Genomic DNA, 21,498 nt, shown 5'->3' on the forward strand with positions numbered 1-21,498 from the left:
AGAGCACTAATCTCATTCATGAGGGCTCTACTTCATGACCCAGGCATCTCCCAAAGGTTCCACTGACAAATACTATTATACTGGGAGTAGGTTTCAACATACGAATTTTGAGGGGATTCAAACATTCAGTCTGTGTCACTCCCATAAGGGAGAAGGACATGTGTGAATCTGCATGTGTGAGTGTATTTGTGTCTGAGAATACATATTTGTGTGTAACTCAGACCAATGCTCCTGTCCAGGAACATGAATACTTGAGAGCTGACTATATTATGATTATATCACAGAGTTACCATTAACAAAAGCTGAATCATAACAAGGACTTGGAAATCTCTAAAGTGAATAAATTAAAACTGCCCATATGGGTGAGGATGCGTGAATGTCTTTTATAGGCAGAATAGTTGGCTATCACTATGTGCTTGGTACCATTCTGTGCAATGAATGTGTGGTATCCCATTTAGTGCTTACAAGAGCCCTAATAAAGTTGGTATCACCTGCCTATTGCAGATTAAGGAAAAAAAAAAAAAGACTGATGGAAAGATAAGTTAGATCGCTTTCCTGAAACACACTATTTGTTAGAGTCAAGGCAGGGTTGGACCAGGATAGGCTGGTGTTATTAGAGTTCTAAGGTTCTGAAACACTGTTATTTTCTATCTCCCAGGAACTCTTTGATGAATTAAACCAAAGAGCATTTGTGAAACAATGGTATGTAGAGCACCAGAAAGGTGTCATGTTAATTTAGTAAGTGTCTTAGGATCCAACAATAATTCCTGCAGCTAGCTAGAGGGTGCTTCACTGACTTCGAGCATTCATAGAACTGATGGCACGTGAGGAAGACATCAGCCATGAGGAAGCCTATAGAGTTTATTTGAGGAGAGGCATAGATCCATTTTCAGTGTCTTTATTGGTAATGAGATATAATATGTTTTAATATTATATGAGCATGGTGGTGGAATAAGACTTCACTAAAACAACTATTTATATTTTTGTTCTTAGTTTAGAAAATGTATTTTATAACATGCAAGATTTAGTTGACTTTATTAACTTAGCTGTGAGGTTTTTGGTATAATCATTATATCATTTATGTTGTATTTCACATAAGGAAGGTATTTTTCTAATTTTTAGTTTGGAAAAAAAAAACATTTTGTCCATCATTTTAGATACTCTGGCATTTTTTCTTTCTTCTGTTCTTAAACCTTAAGCTTTCTGAGATTGCTCTTGCACAAAGGTAATTCATGACTTATAATTATCATTTGAATAATTAGTATCTCAGTTGTAAAGTAATATCCAAGCTGGAGTTTCCCATTTACCCAGCCCTCCAGGTCTCCACAGCTGTAGCTGAGTCCTGCAACTCCATCCTCCCTTCCCACACCCACACCACCCTGGAGCTTTCTGGTTGTGCCTTCATGGTAGACAATGCAGCCGTCAATGACATCTGTTGTAGAAACTTTGATATTGACCACCCAACCTACACTAACCTGAATAGGTTGATCGGTCATACTGTGTCCTCCATCACTGCTTCCCTCAGAGTTGGTGGAGCCCTGAATGTTGATCTGACAGAATTCCAAACCAACCTCGTGCCTTATCCCCACATCCACTTCCCTCTGGCCACATATGCCCTTGTCATCTCTGCTGAGAAAGCCTACCATGAACAGCTTTCTGTAGCAGAGATCACCAATGCATGCTTTGAGCCAGTCAACCAGATGGTGAAATGTGACTCTCGCCATGGTAAATACGTGGCTTGCTGCCTGTTGTACCATGTTATGTGGTTCCTAAATACGTCAGTGCTGCCATTGCTACCATCAAGATAAGTGTACCATCCAGTTTGTGGACTGGTACCCCACTGGCTTCAAAGTTGGCATTAATTACCAGCCTCCCACTGTGGTATCTGGTGGAGACCTGACCAAAGTGCAGCGAGCTGGGTGCATGCTGAACACCACCTCAGCCATTGCTGAGGCCTGGGCTCACCTGGACCATAAGTTTGACCTGATGTATGTCAAATGTGCCTTTGTTCACCGGTACATGCATGAGGGCACGGAGGAGAGTTTTTTTGAGGCCTCTGAGGACATAGCTGCCTTTGAGAAGGCTTATGAGGAGGTTGGTATAGATTCTGTTGAATAGAGTGTGAGGAAGAAGGAGAGGAGTACTAAAGTTAACATGTCATAAAGGTGCTGCTTTTACAGGGAAGCTTATTCTGCGTTAAACATTGAAAAGTGTTGTTCTGACTGGCTGATTTGTATGTAGCAGTGTATACGCTCACATACATTTACTGACCTATGCTTTAAATACAATGCTTTGTTACAGACCCAAGCTGTCCATTTCTTTGATGAGTTTGAGTAAAGAATTCCCTGTCATAAATGAGAAAAAAATAGATTCCCTACTTGTAAGTTATATTGTTTTTCTGACATCTAAAGCCATTAAAAAAATTATAAACAGAGTCTCTTATGGTCAGTGAAAAGGGTTTTTGATCAGTTAATAACATATTCTGATTAATATTTACTCCACGTTTTAAATATGGCTTAATATTTCTGTTAACAATACTAATAGTGTATTAGCTAATAGTTTATTGATAGTTTACATTTCTGTTGAAGGATTCTTACTTTTCTGATATTTCCTTCTATGTGGAGGAAGCTTCACTCATTTGTGTCTCCCCAGGGAGAATGAATGATTTAATCTGCTTGGTGAGTTTGGAAGGAGAAATTGAGCACATGTAACCCAGCTCCTTCCTCAGGGGAGAACTGCCCTTGGGAGCCAACATTCTCAGCTTTTCCATGCTGTCAGGACAGGCTTGAGGTGATGTAGTTTTGTCTGTGATCAGACTGCTGAGTTTCTCATTCTAGGGTTTGGTATTAGGAAGTCTGTGTGCTTGCGGATGTAATCCATGTCCATCAACCTAGGCTTTATCAGTAAAACATGGAATATTTTGGCTCTCCATCAGCTGACTCTTTTGTTTTATTTCTCAGTTGGTTCAGAACTCAGGGTGGAAGAGAGGTCTCAGTTATCAGACCACCTCACAGACCCAGACATCTCTGTGTCAGTGGACCGAGTCTTAGGACATTAACAAGAAATGCAGTTTGTGAGAACAAACTATTGTGTGAGGAGGGAGGTTTCTAGCGCGGTGTGTGCCTTTAGCATTAGTGATTCTGTAGTAAGTGCTGAACAGGTTTGATTTTCACCATGGTGGGTCGCTGAAACTTGTGGCAGCTTTGTCCACCGTCAAGAGGCCACTTATACAGGTGATCACGTTTCTCTAGATGCAGGGGTGCAGGCGCCAGGGCTGAGGCATGGGCCTTTGGCAAATATGTGGGGACCTTAGAAGGCAGACTGAAGGTGCAGGTTTTATTCTAAGCAGGCAAGGCTGAGGCAAGCATTTGATTACATAGAAGAGTCTTCCCCCTATGGCTTTTAGCTGTTAGGGAGCAGGACAATATTTACCCTTTGGAAACTGCAGTGCAGCTGGTTTTTGCATGGGCAAAACTTAATAGTGAGATTCTACCTTTAGCTAACATGCCAGATCTGGGTAGGCAGTGTGGATCAGCTGCCCTAATTTCTGTTCTTTTCTTGGGTTGTTTTGACTGACTTCACAGCCAAGAGAGGAAGTGACCAATCCTGAATTCATGAGGTTTGTTCACAGCAAAGGAAGCCAGGCACAAAAGAGTATATACTGTCTGATTCTATTGATAGGATGTTCAAAAGCCAGGCATAACTGATTTATGATGACAGATACCAGAATACCTGGTTTCTTTAGGGGGTTATCAACTGAATGGGGGCTCAGAGGAGCTTTCTGGGGTGTTGAAAATGTTCAATACCTTGATCTAAGTATTGGTTATTCAGTTGCACACACAGATAAGAATTGATTGAAGCATGTACTTGAAAGTTGTGTACTTTATTATATCTCGGTTTAAAAAAAAGAACTTATCTGGATATAAATGCATGTGGAAGACTTCTCAGTGAGAACTTAGCAGCATGATCAGTCTAAAGTATTTGCTTTTTTTGGTTCCTTAATTCTCATATGATATACAGCCTATTGGGGGAAAGATCTTGTGAGATTCTATAATATCTTATCATTTCCACGTTTATTTTTAAATTTTTATTTATTTATATTTGATGCATTCTTAGTCCCTTTTGGCTGCTCTGGAGACTCAGCTGATGTAAGTGGTTTAAGAGACCCCTCAAGTGTAGGGTGCTCGCCTCCTATATTCCTGAGTGTTTACCACACGGCTAGGTCAATCCAAGGTTGGTGCTTTAGATGTCCCATCTTCTAGTAGGATGAACCCTCTGCCCCTGGGTCTATTTCTCTACCAGATATAAAATATATATGCTATATTGCAAAGTTCTGCATATAGATAGTATATAGATAGCAATCATCTAAACCAGAGTTTGGCGAACTTTTTCTTTATAGCGCCAGATAGTCAATATTTTATGCTTTGTGGACCATATGGTCTTAACTTTTTGTGAAAGCAGCCATAGACAGTACATAAATAAACGAATGTGGCTGTGTTCCAATAAAACCTTATTTACAAAATCAGGTGGAGGGCTAGATTTGACCTATGAGCCAGATTAGGTGGACCAGCACCTGGTCCTCCTGAAAAATTGCAATCATTCTAAAAAATTGACAGGGAAGAGATTATTTCATCTTTTTTTGTTTTGTTTTTGCAAATAAGGAGACCGAGTCGGTGAATTGCATGAGCTTGCTGGGTTTTTCATGGAGTAGTGAGTGATTTCCAACTAGAGTTCAGATGAAAAATTATATTCATGCCACTGACATTCTGTAGTTGTGTTTTAAGGCCCATATAGTGAGGGGCATGTCAGGTAATGCTTAGCATTCAATTTTTTATGTTCAAGAAATATTTTCTTACTTGAGCAGTGTTGTATAACTTCAGGTCTTGAAGCACCTTCCTATCAGGCTTCTAGATGAGGTTATAATCAGCCAATAGGAAATTTGTGGATAAATAGCAAATCAGAAATCCAAGCTTAGATTCTGGTCTTTTCCAAGCTAGCTGTGTAACTCTAAGCCACTTAGCCACTTTGGAGGAAGCTTCATGTAGGACTTCTTCCTAGGTATCTAAATTTTAAAAGAGGCTGCCAAAAGGAGACAGCATTCTCACTTAATTTAATGGAGCCAAATGGTTCGCAGATAAAGGAGACAATTCAGAAAAGCATCTCAGATCAAACTGTATCACTATCTTTACCTTGTTAATTAAGATGTCCATGTGACTATAACCACACCAAGTGATGTGAAAGTCCCTGTCAATCACATTCCATCCTTCTTAAGCCAGTAACAGGCTAAAGAGATTGTGTTTTCAGATCAAGAGATAAAATTAGTCATTGTTAAATACTCTATCAAAGGATGCGAATACATATATCCTTCCCCTCAGTTCTTCTGAGCTCTACCCAAGAGTTAATAGACACTAATTTGTTCCATACATATATAAAAGAACTGACAGGCAGTTGTTTGAATTGTTGCCTTATTGCTTTTATTTAGATTTTATTAATTAAACCGTAATTCACAAAAAATGTATTCCACACTATGCTGACTCCAGGGGCTGCATGTGAATAGGTCATTGTTACTACTTTGTTCTTGGGATGCTTCTAACCTTTCAGAAGATGTAAAGTGTAGAATAGGTATCCAGGAAAAAGGAAGGCGAAAATGATGTTTTGTTGTGTAAATTATCTACTCTTTTCTTGCAGCAAATATATTTTAAGGGAAAAGTACTTGCTATTACACTGTCCTTCATTTTAAAAGAAATGCAATACCATTTTTTTCTTTGAAGAAGCTTGGCCAGTTTGAACATCACAGAGTCACCGAGGACCTCCGTGGAGAAGTGAGACATAGGAAAGTAGGGTGGCAAAGGAGTGATGAAAATCTTCTTTCTTCATGAGTTCATTTAGGGCCTCATAACTTTCAGTTAGGGCCAGCCCTGCAAGACACCAATATTCCTCATCTGCATCTTCTGAGGGCATCTTGCGGGAAACACATTCACTATCTTTGTTCTCCTCCAAACTATTCCCCATCTGAGGAATCTTCCTCATGTGTAAATCTGATCATGTCCCTCAGCTGTTTTAAAATCCTTCAGGGGGCACCTGGATATCTCAGTTGGTTAAACGTCAGACTCTTGATCTCAGCTCAGGTCTTGATCTCAGGGTTGTGAGTCAAGCTGGGCATGGAGCCTACTTAAAAAAAAAAAAAAGGAAAAGGAAAAGAAAAAAAATGCATCAAGCATTCCTTACTGCCTAGAAGAAAAGGTATATACCCTTAGCTTGGAACATCATCTTTTCATGATCTGGCTCTCCTCAACTTTCATTATGTTCTGTTTCCACGTGCATCTTGAACTGCAGCCATTCCAAGTGGATTCTCGCTCTACGTGCCAAACTAGTTCCAGCCTCCGTGCCTTTGCCCATGCTGTGACTTCTCCCTAGAATCACATTTCTCTATGCGTCTCGGTAAATAAGCAAGTGCTCTGGCTCAGACATCCCCACCTTTGGGAAAGCTTTTTGACTTTCTTAGCCAAAGATAGGAATTTTCTTTCCACTATGTAAGGATGCCTGCAAAATGATACATTTTCCTCTTCCACTAGAGTTAGTGCCCCCTTGGCAAGGTCTGTTCACTTTTGTATCCTTAATGCCTGATATGGTGTAGAATTTAATATATGTGTTAGAAAACATGAGTGACTATTTTATATAGGAGAAGATAATTTTAGATTTCTAACATACTGCTTCATAATATTGATATTACAAATAGGGTTTTTTCATTTTTTTCATGATTTTTAGTTTCACTTTAAAAATTTATTTTTTATTGAGGCATAATTGACATGTAACATATAATTCTTTAGATGTCTAACATAATGATTCAATATTTGTATATATTATGAAATGATCACAGTAAGTTAATATTTATCATCATACAAATTTACAAAAATTTTTTTCTTGTTATGAGAACTTTTTAAAGATCTACTTTTTTAGCAACTTTCAAGTATGGAATACAGTATTATTAACTATAGTCACCATGCTACACATTCCATCCCATGACTTATTTATTTTATAGCTGGAAGTTTGTATCTTTGATTCACTTCACCCATTTTGGCCCCCCATGCCCACCTCTGGCAACCACCAGTCTGTTCTCTGTATACAAATAGGAGTTTTTAGAGCATAGAGAGAATGTCTCATTCATTGTTGTATTTCTTATACTAACATAGTGCCCGGTGGTAACATTTAATAAATATTTGGTGGATGAATGGAGGAATGAGTGGTTAAATTATGTGGTATAATGATCCAATGGATGCCCAGGGCTCAACCTCCATTTATCACTGTATTTGACAAGAGAAACCTGGAAGCTGTTGGCAATGCCGAAGACTCAGAGCTCCTCTCTCTTTAGATGAATGTCTAATGTGATAACAAAGGGAATCAGAGCCATTGCTCAAAAACTAGCCCTGGGGTTAGACAGTAAAACATGCACTCATGAAGTCCTTAGTTCATTTGTTTATTTATTTAACAAATATTTATGGAACCATGAATTCTAATCTGAAGCTTATTAGGCCAGCTGTGTACAAGAATTCAGATTTTTTCAGATTTTATAATAGTAATGTACCATTTAGCATGTAAAATGGGGTCTAGGGCAGCCCTGTGTAATAAAGCCCATTAATAGTTCTGCAGAAAAGTGTATTTACATTTACAGTACATTGTGGGATAAATGAAAACTGTAAATAGGCTTATGCCAGTTCAGGTCAGGTTTTGACTTCAAATGAGCAGGTCAGATCAGTTTTTGATGCCAACTGTGTTATGAAACACTTTCCATTTTCAGAGCTTTTTGGGTTTTGGAATTGTGGATGAGGGATTGTAGAACTGTAACAATGTTCCTCTGAAAAAATGTTCCTTCAGAAGAAGAAATTTAGAAAAATATCCAACAAATATATACTCTATCAGTGATTCCCAATATGGTTTATCAAATAAAAGTCATCTCAAGGAATATTATTAAAATCCAAAGAAACAATGAATTTAAATGTACTTTTTATTAAAAGATAAACCTTGATATCCCATGTGTTATTCTTAGCCAGTAGCGAAGTAGATCTAATTAGTAGGATAGAGGGTTTCTAATTCCAGAGCAGCTGCTTCTTGCGTCTTTACTATGGGAAAAAAATCGGTGAAGGGCAGGGCAAGGGGGCAGCTGTAAAGGAAAAAAAGGAAGTAGCTACAATTAGAGATTGTACTCTTCCGAGGTCTGGTAATTAAATTTGCACTGTACCTGTGAATGCTCCACCATTATTACTTTTTCCTGTCATTTAACACTGGACATTCCTTGATCTATGCAGGGTCCATTTTCTCACAGCAAAAAAAAAAAAAAAAAAAAAAAAAAAAAAAAAAGCTGATACAAGGAGCAACTACACTGTGTATACGGCAGAGAACAATATCTTCTCAAAAAATTTAAACCTCATTGTCCCCGTCCAGGTGGTGTCTAGTGTCATATTACTAGGCGAAACCCTCATTAAAAGCTATTACAAAGAATACCTCATATTTCCTTCAATTGTTCTGGTTTCTAAAACTCTCTCTCTCTCTCTTTTTTTTTCTTTTTGAGAGAGAGAGAGATTGAGAGAGAGAGAGAGAAAGAGTGGGAAGGGAGGGGCAGAGGGAGAGGGAGAGAGAGAATCTTAAGCAGATTCCACACCCAGCACAGAGCCTGAGGCAGAGCTCCATCTCATGACCATGAGATCATGACCTGAGCCAAATCAAGAGTCAGACACTTTAACCAACTGAGGCACCAAGGTGCCCCTAGTTTCTAAAACTCTTTAAACTGTTCATCCCTAGTCTCCAACTCTCTTGGCTGTTGTGGGGAAATGAAGATTCTGTAGTTGAGCTACTTTTTTGAGGAGCTTCTTCAGACCTTACCAAGGTATCCTGTTAAAAGTTTCACAGAGAGGGGGCGCCTGAGTGGCACAGCGGTTAAGCGTCTGCCTTCGGTTCAGGGCGTGATCCCGGCGTTATGGGATCGAGCCCCACATCAGGCTCCTCCGCTATGAGCCTGCTTCTTCCTCTCCCACTCCCCCTGCTTGTGTTCCCTCTCTTGCTGGCTGTCTCTATCTCTGTCGAATAAATAAATAAAATCTTAAAAAAAAAAAAGTTTCACAGAGAGGAGCTTGAGATACATGTAAATCTTGCATCCTCACATGGATTAGGATTATGTGACAGTCTAATGGTACAGAGTTCTTTGGGTCTCTGCAGTCTCTTCCTCCCATTTCCTCTTGTCCTTGTTTTCTCTGTCCCTGGTCACCCCACTCTGTGTTGCCTGCCCTGGCCTGCTCACTCCATCCTGTCGACCTCATGCTCTTTCTGCATTTAGTCTGTGCTTTGATCAATAATGGTTCATTAACTGAGACCTTCAGGATTGGCCTGGAGAATATCTTGGGTCTTTTACCAAAACAGTATTTTCCTCCTTTCACCATCTGCATGGAATTGTTATTCTCTCTTCTGAGGTTTTTCTTAAAACAGACAGCTGAATCTCCTTGTTTATGTTCATATGGGGTTAACCATGGCAAGGGGAAGAGAAGGAACTTTTCCCACCATACTTACACTTAGAAGGGGCAACAGGGAAAAGAGATACTACCATCTTTGTCTAAATATTCATACAGAAAAGAATGACAGCATACAATTTATCCTCTCCCCCAACCTCTACCCTTTGGCTTGCTCTTCAACCTCTTAATTTGCTATGATGGTCCTGAGACTACTTTTAGGAGGAAAGAAAGGATAATCTGTCTTCAGAGTGTTAGGGCATAAAGCATGTACAGAAAGGGAACTTTTAGAATTTAAGCATTATCTCCAATTAAGGGATGAAGGGCTTTGCCCTCATATATGGATTTCAGGGGTCAAAATAGGTGGATGATTGACTTTCGTAGGGTTGGGTGATCTTGATACAACCAAAGACGTGCATGTATGTGTGAGGCTGGCCCTTGAGGGGAGCATATCTCTGTGGGGTCCCAGCAAGAGCCAGCAGTAGAAAGTGTCATTGCACTGGAAACAAGTTCATACTCAAACTCTTTCTAGAAGGTGTCTGTTATTATTGGGCACTTATTAAAATCTGAGCACCACGACTCCCAGGCCTCTTACAAGCAGAGACTTTAGAAAAAGGCCCTTCGGGAGTAATGAGAGCAGCAGTCATTTATTGAGCACAACAATGCCAAGTACTGAGCTAAGCAGCTCACATGGATTCTTTAATCTCATCCTTACAATGCTTCTGTGAGAGGGGGACTATTAATATCGCTCATTGGACTTACGGGGCCACTGAAGCCAAGAGAAGTTCCGTAGCTCCTACAAGGTCACCTGGCTGCCCAGTGGGGGACAGGCAGGCTGTCACCCAGAGCCCTAGTCTCAGCCCTGTAGTGTGTGTGGTGGAAGAGAGCTCTGAATCATAGCCTTTCACCTGATTGTGTGCCAGTTGAAGAGGGCAGGGGGTAGTGGCAGCTGAAAGAGAAGATGACTTTGGTCTTTTGACACATTGAGCTGGGAGGACAGTCTCTATGTTCTTAGTCTGTGTAAACAACTGTCTGACAAAAATGCACAGATCAGTGAAAGCAAAAATTTTAAATAATCCTGCAGAGTGCAGAGAGCAACAAAGGGAATTGATGACCTTTCTTTAGGTTTTGTTGATCACTGGAGGCTGAGTTACTTGTTTTCTAGACAAAACAGAAAGCTGGGGCTAGGGTGGGGCCTGAAGTCTGCCACATAGACTCTGACATTGTTTTCTTTCCACATCTTAACAAGTTTGAGAATGTGAATAGTTGAACAAGAAAAGCAGGATCCAGGTCCAAGCGAGATAGGAAGGAGCAAGTGAAGGAAGTGGAGCAGAGGTGAGAGCTGAGGTCCTCCCAGGAAGGAGGTCTGTGGGCTCTTGACTCTCCTTATGGGTACAGACAATTATACTTTTTCTGTTTTATATGAAGTGTTGTAATACTGGAGGTTCAATTGTCTCTTTCAGTTAAGACTGTTGCTCTTGAGACAGGAAACTACAGATGTTGGCAAGGATGTGGAGAAAAGGGAACCTGTTTTCACTGTTAGTGAGAATGCAAGCTGGTACTTGCACTCTGGAAAACAGTATGGAGTTTCCTCAAGATGTTAAAAATAGAGCTACCCTACGACCCAGCAATTGCACTACTAGGTATTTACCCCAAAGATGCAGATGTAGTGACAAGAAGGGGCACCTGCACCCCAATGTTCATAGCAGCCATGTCCACGATAGCCAAACTGTGGAAGGAGCCGAGATGTCCTTCAACAGATGAATGGATAAAGAAGATGTGGCATGCATATATATATATATATATATATATATATATATATATATATATATATATATATATGATGGAATATTACTCAGCCATCAGAAAGGATAAATACCTACAATTTGCATGGATATGGATGGAATTGGAGGGTATTATGCTAAGTGAAATAAGTCAAGCAGAGAAAGACAATTATCATATGGTTTCACTCGTATGTGGAACATAAGGAATAGTGCAGAGGACCATAGGGGAAGGGAGGGAAAACTGAATGGGAAGAAATCAGAGAGGGCAACAAAACCATGAGAGACTATGGACTCCTGGAAACAAACTGAGGAGTACAGCAGGGAGAGAGGTGGGAGGTGGGGTAACCGGGTGATGGGTATTAAGGAGGGCACGTGATGTGATGAGCACTGGGTGTTATATGCAACTAAGGAATCGTTGAACACTACATCAACAACTAATGATGTACTATATATTGGCTAATTGAACATAAAAAAAAATTGGTGCTCCTGAGCCCTTTAGGAATGGAAATTCTAACCCAAACATGGGTGGAGAAAATCCTGGGGGAAACTAAGGTCTAACAGAAGCTTAGTAGAATGGGATGTATGAAAGTAGCTGGTCAACATAAGCTGGATACTTTTCTATGGCCAGAGAGGGAGGAAGGGATGGAAGATGACTGGGAAGGAAATCAAGTTATTGTCCTGATTCTGCTAAAGAAAGACCAGCACGAGAAGACCAGTTCCTCAGTTTCCATTCTTTCCAAGCTTTATGAATTTCACAAATAAAGTCTATTTAGGTACTTCTTGTGCAATTTTTATAACTTAAGACTGAAATCTCTTTTGAGTAGGAGTCAGTGTGAAGCTGATAGGCACTGACCTGTTGCATGTGTCCTGTCAGGAAGTCAGCATCACTCTGTGACCATAAAACAATACTGAGACAAATTCCGGTGGCTTATGACAGAGTGGAAAGTGCATAAACTTTGGCATCAGCAGCCTGGGGCTCGAATCCTGGCTCCACAAGTTACTACTTCTTTGTCTTCAGTCACTTTCCAAATCTCTCAGAGCCTCACTTTCCTCATTTTGTAAATGGACATAAAATCTACCTTGAGCGATTGGCATGGAGATGAAACAAGATGAATAGAAGTGCCAAGGTGTTCAGTAACCCATGGGTGTTGGTATCAGTGAGCAGATCTCTGACAGAAGCAATATTTAGATACAGATTGGAAGCTCTAACTTAGAGCTAGCAAAAGGAAACAGCACACAGATATTCTAACAATCATTTATATTTATTGTAGAATGCATCGTACATCTTTCCTCAAGCCGATTTACCTTGCTAATTACCCGCTACTCTGGATAATAGGGAATTAGCTTCTTTCTCAGCCACTGAAGATGGCTTGTTTGGTAAGATGGTGGCCTGGAAGCATTCTGAGTAGTTTGCGAATAAATGTGTTCAGGGAATTCAGCTACAGTAAGAGTGATCCCCAAATTAATTATCTATAAAGAATAAATCCTTGGAAGTTTTTTTTTTCTTCCCTAAGGTGTTCATTGCTAACTCTTAGTGTTTTTCTCACTTCTCATGTGCTCTGTAATCTTGGCAGAACCAAAACAAGTTTTCTTCCCCTGACTGCTCACAAATTGCAATACGATTTTGTCTCTTTGGTGTTATATAGCATGTTGTATCCTCTCCCATAGGCACCAGGAGATTCTGTTTTCTGAGATTTCACTTTATCTCTTCTATAACATCCAGGAGAAAAATGAAACAACAGCAGAGTGTTCTCGTTTATCAATCCTTTTAATGTCTTCTCTTTTTCTTCTTGGCAGTGTGACCTCTTATCTGGGCTCTGTGACCTTTAGGGTTTAGATCAGCATTGTCCTAACCAAAGTAACACACTTCCCGTGCTTTGGAAATTGAAAGGCACCTCATTTGTTTCCATTCTAGTTGGAAGAAATACTAGCTACATGATGCCCTTTCATCTTAATAAGCAGCAAACAAACAAATAGAGCCTGGAATGTTGCCTTCATCACCCATTGCTTGCTTCCTACCTTGTAATACTGGGGTTGTAAATTCTGTACAATACACTTGAGACATTGTATAAACCACAGTAATTACCATAGAATGAGCCTTCCTCTATCACTGGATTGGTAAACAGCTACACCGCAAATAAATTGGTTTTGAGTTTGTGTTAGCCCTTCAAGCTCATGTTGAATAAGTAATTCACACAAAAAATCACAAGCCTTAGCCATTACATCATCTTAGGATACAAACAAGTGGCTTTTGTGGATGTGAGTGGGAACAATTACCACCACCGTATATGGTAACGTACCTTAAGCTGAAGGGAGCCAGGGGAGATGGTACTGCCACCCTCCCTGTGGCCAGATACTGGTATTCCTTCTCAAGCATTGTCCTCAAAAGAGCCTTGAGGACAAAAATGTAAGGCCATGAATTGATCGAGTCTTTGAATTTTCCTTGGGATGAGGCCACTTCCTCTATTTTATGGTAGTTACCTATAAAGAAAAGTCTGGTTTTTAAAGTGAGTTTAGAAAATGAGTATATCCTGTTTTAAATACAGATGCCCTATTTGTAAACTATCTTGTTGTTAAAGCGTGAGGAGGACAGCTCTGCCCCATGAAGCCTGCCAGGAAGAGCCTTGTTAATGGCCCGTGGTCAGACCCGAAAGGTCACACATAGGATTTTGACCTGGACTCAGACTCAGTCAGTTACTATGTGCTTTACGTAGAATAAGCCATCTGCTATCATGAATATATCTTCAGCCCTTTACATGAAGAATTCAATGCCTTTGTTCTTACAGAAGGTATATTATTTCCATTACATGTCATTGCATAGTCAGTATTAAGTAGGTATTATCCTGTTTCACAGATGAAGAAATGGAGGCAGAGAATCCATAACCCAGCCAGTGTCACACAGCTAATCAGTGGCAGGACCAGAATTTGAATTCAGATCAGTTTGACAGTGAAGCCCGTGCTCTTTCCTCTGGGAAATGTCATCTGTGTGAAGTTCAGGGAAAAGACTAAATTAAGAAATTATTGTCTCCATCATCAAAAAAGCTTATACTCTCGGTGAAATAAGACTTATAAATAAGTCATAAAGAGAAGAGATTAAGTAAGTTTAATTGCATACAAAAATGTCAGTCGACTTGTTTAGACTATATACTTCAGTTGGCAAGCTACCCTGTCCTGCCACACAATATGGTTTGTACTGGAGAGCAGAGAACTGGCAGACGACAGCCTGGGGCCGAATCTAGTCATGCTCATCTGTTTACATACCATCCATGACTGCTTTCTTGTTACAGTGGCAGAGGTGAGTAATTGCAACCAAGGTCGTATGGCTCATAAAGCTGAAAATATTTACTATCTGGCCCACTATAGAAAAAGTTTACCAGTCTCTGGTGTAAAGTATAAAAATGAACAAATAGCAGTAATGAACACATAACGAATGAATATAGCAGAACAAGCCATCTGCTTTCACGAATGTCTTTAGTTTACCCCTTTACAGGAAGAATTCATTGCCTTACTTTGTATTCTTGCAAAATACATTATTTCTATTACTTGTTATCAAAATGATCAATAAATATATATTTGAAGACTCTGGCAAAATTATATAGGTTCTAGATTGGTTTATTAATTGGATCGACTCATTTCTTGCTGTTTCAAGTAGTAAGTTTTGTTGAAAAACTAAACTAAAAATGAACAGGAGAAACTTCAGCATGCCTCACTCTTAACATGTCTAATTTTGATGAAACCAATAGCCAAATGCAAAATGAAGCAGGATATTATCCCTAATAGCTGGAGTTCACATCTATTTACTTTACATATGGGATAATATTTTACATATAGATTGCATTCTCTTGGCTCTTTATCAACAACATCCTTAACTACCTGAAGACTTTACATTCTTTAGCCTGATGACTGGTTTTCATATTTCATGTAATGATTAGCCAGAGTGGAAAACAGGAAATAAGGCAACAGTGTGACACAGAGGAAGTGGCTCAGGGAGCCTGGAGTTCTAATCTTGGCTTTGCAGCTCACTGGCTAAACCAGACATTTAATCTCTCTCTGCCCTCATTTCCTGTAACCTGCATGTGAGACACACAGCTTGCATGTGTGGGAGCAGGGCCTCCAAATTTTATTCCTAACTACCTTCTGCCTGAAAACCTATTGTACCTCCCCATATCCTTGGGATCTTCAACAGCAGAATGAACCCACTTGAGTTAGTAATTTCAGTATCTGTTTAGAGACTGTTCTAAAAGACTGTTGGCCTCTTCCTGGCTCTAAAGTGGGGGTATTTTAGGAGGCTGGTTGGGCTGAACCAGGAAAGAGGGAGGCCATGGTGTGTTAAGAACTAAACTCTTCACCTTGTGTAAGTTTATTGTTCCCTGTAAGCCTGGTTGAACTCTCCATTTCCAGAAGTGTCTGCTCTTTTCAGTTGACCAATCAGCTTGGCTTGAGTGTCCAAATCACCCACTATGGCCTAGTCCAATTTCTACCACATATAACTGGCCACCCTGACACTGCTGGCCTTTACATGTAAGCTGCCTGCTCCAATGAGTTTAGAAGCTTAATTCCCTGGAGTCTGTGGATACCTAGCTTGAGAAGCCCCTTCTTAAGTGCTGTGGTCACTGTTCTGTCTCTCTAGTGTTGAGCTGGGCTCTCGGCTTTCCTTTTAGGGTTGTTTTCTTAACCCCCAACAGTGTTTCTAGTCCTGATTTTTTCTTAGGCACAAGGGGAAACCGGCCTCATTTGGCTAGTCCTGGTGAAGTCTGGTGGGTTTTCAGTTTTCTCTTAGGACAATTCTTCATATGGCTGGGAGAGAACTTAGTGTATTTTCCATAAGGGATTATTTGGGAGTTGCTAGTTTAATGTTTTTCAGTTCTTATGTATCAGAGACTTTATTGGCCTCTTATATTATCTGTTGCTGAAGGAGGTATATAGAATTTCTATGAAATCTAGATTTGTCAATTTCTCTTTGTAATTCTGTCAATTTTTGCTTTGAAAAAATTGAAGTACAACTTAGATGCACACAGGTTTGGGATTGTTATATCTCCTAGTGCAATTTTCCTTTTTATTAATCTTTCCTTTCCTACGAATTTTTTTTTTTTTGTCCAAAAGTCTATGTTGTTTTAACACTTGCTTGGTATATCTAGTTTTTTTCCCCTTAGATTTAATTCACTTTACTTTGCTGGTAAAAAAAAATTCATGGGCATGGTCACAGCAGAATTCTGAGTTCTCTGCAATGTCACTAAGTGTGGCTCTTTAAGATGATCCGGGAACTCCGGATCAGAAGACTAATCTGGGTGGCACAGTGGTTAAGCGTCTGCCTTCGGCTCAGGGCGTGATCCTGGCGTTACGGGATCGAGCCTCACATCAGGCTCTTCTGCTATGAGCCTGCTTCTTCCTCTCCCACTCCCCCTGCTTGTGTTCCCTCTCTCGCTGGCTGTCTCTCTCTGTCGAATAAATAAATAAAAAATCTTTAAAAAAAAAAAAAAGAAGAAGACTAATCTTGCAGAGGTCGGAGTGAGAGATGGTGCTTTAGCGAAGTTACCCAGGGTGGCAGCAAAATACCATTGATCAGCAGCAGCCTGTTGGGTGGAGGAACAGAAACACTGCCACTATGGAAAGAAGGGATCAGAATCACAGCGCCCAGCCACCTTGCAAGCAGAGAATAGGGTTTGCTGGTTTGTTTCCCCAGGAGTCTTCCTGAGATAATGGATGCTTTGCCTAGATGATGACACCATGAATGGCAGTTACTACTTCCTTGGAGCATTTGACATCTAGATTAATGAGTCATTATGGTTCCAAATGACCCCTTTTATGTCTCTGAAAGACTGCCTTCTTTAATATCTCATTCTCAAGAAATGGCCCCAGAAGGAAGTCAAGGAAGAAAAAAAAAAGATCTCCCCCAGGAACTTCATCATGTCTTTGACCAGATGGCTCAGCTTGGTGTCCAAGATCAGCATCTGTTCCTATCCTTGTCCTCTCTGCCTGTCCTAAGAACCAGTATCATCTACAGTCTTTAGCCCTTGGTGATTTCTTGGAGAAGCCATAGTGTACCTTTTCCATTAATTTATTTTCACCTTTCTGTGTCATATGTTTTCAATATGTCACTTTCAGCTCATAGCTGATTTGGAAAAATTTGATTAAAAAGTATCCTGTGAACTATCAAACTTATCCATTCATACTTATTATGATTATTAATGCATATGATTTTATTTGTTCTTCCTTCTGTGTGTCTTTATTTTACCATTCCCTTTTTTTGGCTGCTTTTTATTTCTCCGTGCTTACTTCTCTTTATTCCTTCTTCTCCCTAGTACAGTTTTGATATTATACATGTTATTTCTATTTTTGTGGTAACCTTTAAAATTTTAACATGCATGATTGACTTAAAAAAGACCAAAGTGCTATCTCTACCTTTCTTGAAAACTTACAATGGTTTAATTCTACTTTCCTCAAACCATTTTTAATAGTTTTTTTCTCCCAGTATTTTAGGTCTACTTCATTTGTAACCCTCCCTTAATGTTTTTTTAAAATTTATTTTGGTATTTTTTTTAAGAATATACTTGGTACATTTACCTTATGTTTACCAATGACCTGGCTTACTTTTCCTTCAGCTTATTCCTTCCTTCTTGGTCCAATTTTCTTTGTCTTTCAATTCTTTCCATAAAGATCTGCAAATGATAAATTTTTTCAACTTTGTTTTTCTAAAAATATTTATTATTGCACTGTAATTCTTCAATGAGAGCTTAGCTGGATCTAGAATTTTAGGACTTTGAAGACATTAGGAATGTTGCTATTGGGAACTAAATATCATAGCTTTGCAGGTAATCTGTCTTTCATTCTTTGTTTTTGTTACTTTTAAGGTTTTCTCTATCTATGATGTACTGCAGTTTCACTGCCATTTTTCTAAGTGCGGGCTTACTTTTATTTATCCTGTTTTGTACTCAGAGAGCCCTTTAAATCTGAGGACTTAGGTCTTTCTTCAATTCTGAGTCCTTTTCTTCTGAAACTCAAAGGTAAAAAGATCTCTCTCTCTCTCTCTCTCTCTCTCTATATATATATATCTTTCAATTCTATAGCCTACAATTATTAAACTCTCTTCATACTTTTTATAATTTCATTTTTCTGTGCAAATTCTAGTGTTTCTTCAAATCTATCCAAGCTGCTTAACTGATTATATTTTTACAAATCAAACACTAAATAAATGTTAGCTATTATTATCCTTCCTTTAATAACTTCTAACATACTTATTGTATAGTCAGATTGTTCTAATATCTTGAATTCTTGAAGGTGTTCATTTCCTGTGGTCACATCTGCTGACTCCCCCTTCGGATGGATTGCTTTTTTGTGAAGTTTGTGATTTTTTACTGTTTGGCTCATTTTTAGCCATTTGTTTTTAAAGTGGAGAACTCAGGCTTTTTGGGGTTCATTTCTATTGGTTCTGCTTAGTAGTTATCACTTGTTTGAGGTAAATTTTTACATTAATTTTTCAACTGTGGGATCTAGATGTGCCCATGGTACAAACCTGCAGTTTTTTTGTGGGACACTTTTTGTACTTTTTTTGCATTTGTGTGTGTGTGTGTGTGTGTGTGTGTGTGTGTGTGTGTGTTGTTTACCCAGAATTAAAGATTTTGTGGAATTTGGAGTCCTTTACTCCCTATGCCTGCATGGTAAATTTTTAGTTCACAGTCAGCTGTTCAATATTTGGCCTTCCCTCACAATACAGATGAACAAAACTCAACAAATTTTGAAAATGTAAGAAAAAAAATCCTTATTTTATTATCCTGAGGATGGTAATGAATTAGCCAAGGAGCTATCAGAAAAAGCAAAAATGAAAACAAAACAAAACAAAACACAAACTGACTGCTATAGGGCTGATATGTATAATAGAGACTTTCTTATATGAGATATTTAGGTAAGCCTTACATTCATTAACAGTGAAAATAGAGTCAAATTTTTATTTTATATATATTTGGAGCTCTGAGGTAGTGAGAATAATCTAAAATTATAGGTTTGCTGAAAATACCTGGCATTGGGATTTATTTAGAATTTTCTTTTATTGCTGTCAATAATAAGGTGGATGTTTCTTAAACTTTCTTAGGGACAGAAAAGTGCACTTACATGCAAAGATTTTTATAAATTTTCAGGGAGTCCATGGACCTCTTGGGGCCTACCCAAAGACATCAGGTTAAGACTCTTTGAATCATATGGTGTTTGGGCTACATTTAAAATAAATTCATCATATTTGAGCACCGTTCTTAGAGATTTTGAAGGGCTTCCACTCAGGGCATCCATATTCTCCACCCAGTTTCCCGACAATTTCATACATTTTTTTAAAATTTGTAAAGTCTAAAAAAATCCTATTTCGAATAAAAGTCAATTTAGAGGATATGGATAATAGGGAGCCAACTGTTTCTCCTAAGTGAACGCAAGGATTAGCCTGATTTACCCACCTGGACCCTGGAAGTCTGGACAGGGCCAATGTCTCTGCCTGGAGAAATATTAAGTACCAAGTACTTAGGGTGAATATGAAGGCAGGTAAGTACTAATAAGTAGGAAGGCAGGGAAGATCAGAAGACTAGTCTGGGCCTGAGAGGAGGAAAGGAGTATAGCTCAGCTATAGATCAGATCTGTTTTCCAAATTTATCAATGACAGAGAAAATAAATGCTAGAGAGAGGCTTGGGAAAAATCCCTCCAGGTAGAGACCAGGAGATGGCAAAATATTTCCTCTCAGCAGCGCTGTGGTGGATGAGAGGTGCTAATGTGTATATAAGAGGGACTAGACAGCTTACAAATTTGCTATGGAAAACTCTCAGTGGGGGTGATTTATACCCCCGATTGCCTCCCTAAAATTGATGGTGCTGGCAGTGCAGCTCCTCATCCCAAGAAGCATGTATGGAGGCTTATTATGAAGGACTTATCCCTGATGCCACTTTGTCTCCTTGGCAACACGCTCTACCTCCACAGCTCAGAGCACAAGTTTCCCAAGTCCCTTGTCCTTATGAGGAGAAATCACGTGCAATTTACTGAAATACCTTGAAGTGATACTCTTCTTTATTCCCAAGGTTACATTTTTAAGGAGTTTACAGTAGGATTCCAGGGGCTAATAAAAATCACAAAAAGGTCAAACCTGTCTCTCTTAATACATTGCCCTTTTAGTTGGATGCTAAGTGAGGTGAATCCATTGCTTTCTAAAATTTATTAATTTAAAAAGTTTATTCTTACTCACTTTCCTGAAATCTTATATTTTCCTCATGATTTTTGGCTTATACTCCTTTATGTCACAAATCTGTGACCACTTTTAACTACTTCTTACTGCCCCCTTGCCTTAGGTCCTTCATAAACTTCAGTCCCTTTCTCCTCTTACAGATTCTCATCTTTCTCATTTAGTGACTCACCTCATTATGTTCCTACCTGTGAAAGATGCTATGTACCTATCAAGAATCCTTTAACACACAGTGTAGCTGCTGTGGATCTGAAGCCTTTGGCTCTAATTTCACTCAAACTGGGATTAGTATTTCTGGGACCAAAACAGCTCAGCTGCCTGTGTAAGAATTCAGTGGTTGCAAATCAGGACCACAGAGCACAGGCGTTGAGTCCCTCCATCAGGATCTCTTTCCCTCATGCTCAGTAGTAAACACTGAGTTGTAAGTATTAATACCTGTTTACAAGGAAACTGAAATGGCTTTTCTTGGATTCCAAGCCCTTCTTTTGGTTTCATTTCTGATAGAGCTCTAGTTTTTCTCAGACTTCTGGCCTTCTCCCTAAAGCCGTATAGGAAGTTGTTGTAGGGGAAAATGTTAAGTGTAAATTTTGAGACATATTACTCGATAGTTCTCAGCTAAGTCTTAAACACCCTTATTTTACAGATGAGGCAACTTGAGGCTTAAAAAAAGTTGAGGAGTCTGGATTTGAATCTAGAACTATCCAACACCAAAGCCAGTTCTCTGCACTGCTCTACGATGCCCTCTTATTTTAATCTCTTAGATTTTTCGAGGTTGGGTCTCTTTTTACCTTAACATTGTGTCAGTCAAAACAAGTTGTAAGAATTATACTACATAATACCCATACTTTTATCTGAATAAGCTGAATAGGAGATATTTCCCACTTAATTTCAAGTCTGTTCAACTCATCTCACAAAGCCTTGTTTACTGACTTTCAGAATCTGAAGAGGAAGGACAATTTCTGGTTTTGATTGTGCCAAAAGGACAGATTGATGTTTATT

At 39.2% G+C, this 21,498-nt stretch overlaps 1 long non-coding RNA gene and 1 pseudogene across 2 annotated transcripts in view; both read left to right on the forward strand.

Moving 5' to 3' along the window:
* LOC123793563 (tubulin alpha-1A chain-like) overlaps positions 1-6,735 on the forward strand; it is a 50,383-nt pseudogene extending 43,648 nt beyond the window's left edge.
* The window catches only part of LOC123793159 (uncharacterized), a 215,740-nt gene that overhangs the window by 64,123 nt on the left and 130,119 nt on the right, over positions 1-21,498 (forward strand). The gene's annotated exons all lie outside the window — the stretch shown is intronic.

The sequence above is a fragment of the Ursus americanus genome, chromosome 13 (genome assembly GCF_024610735.1).
Source record: "Ursus americanus isolate L20-20 chromosome 13, mUrsAme1.1.p, whole genome shotgun sequence".
NCBI classification, from domain to species: domain Eukaryota; kingdom Metazoa; phylum Chordata; class Mammalia; order Carnivora; family Ursidae; genus Ursus; species Ursus americanus.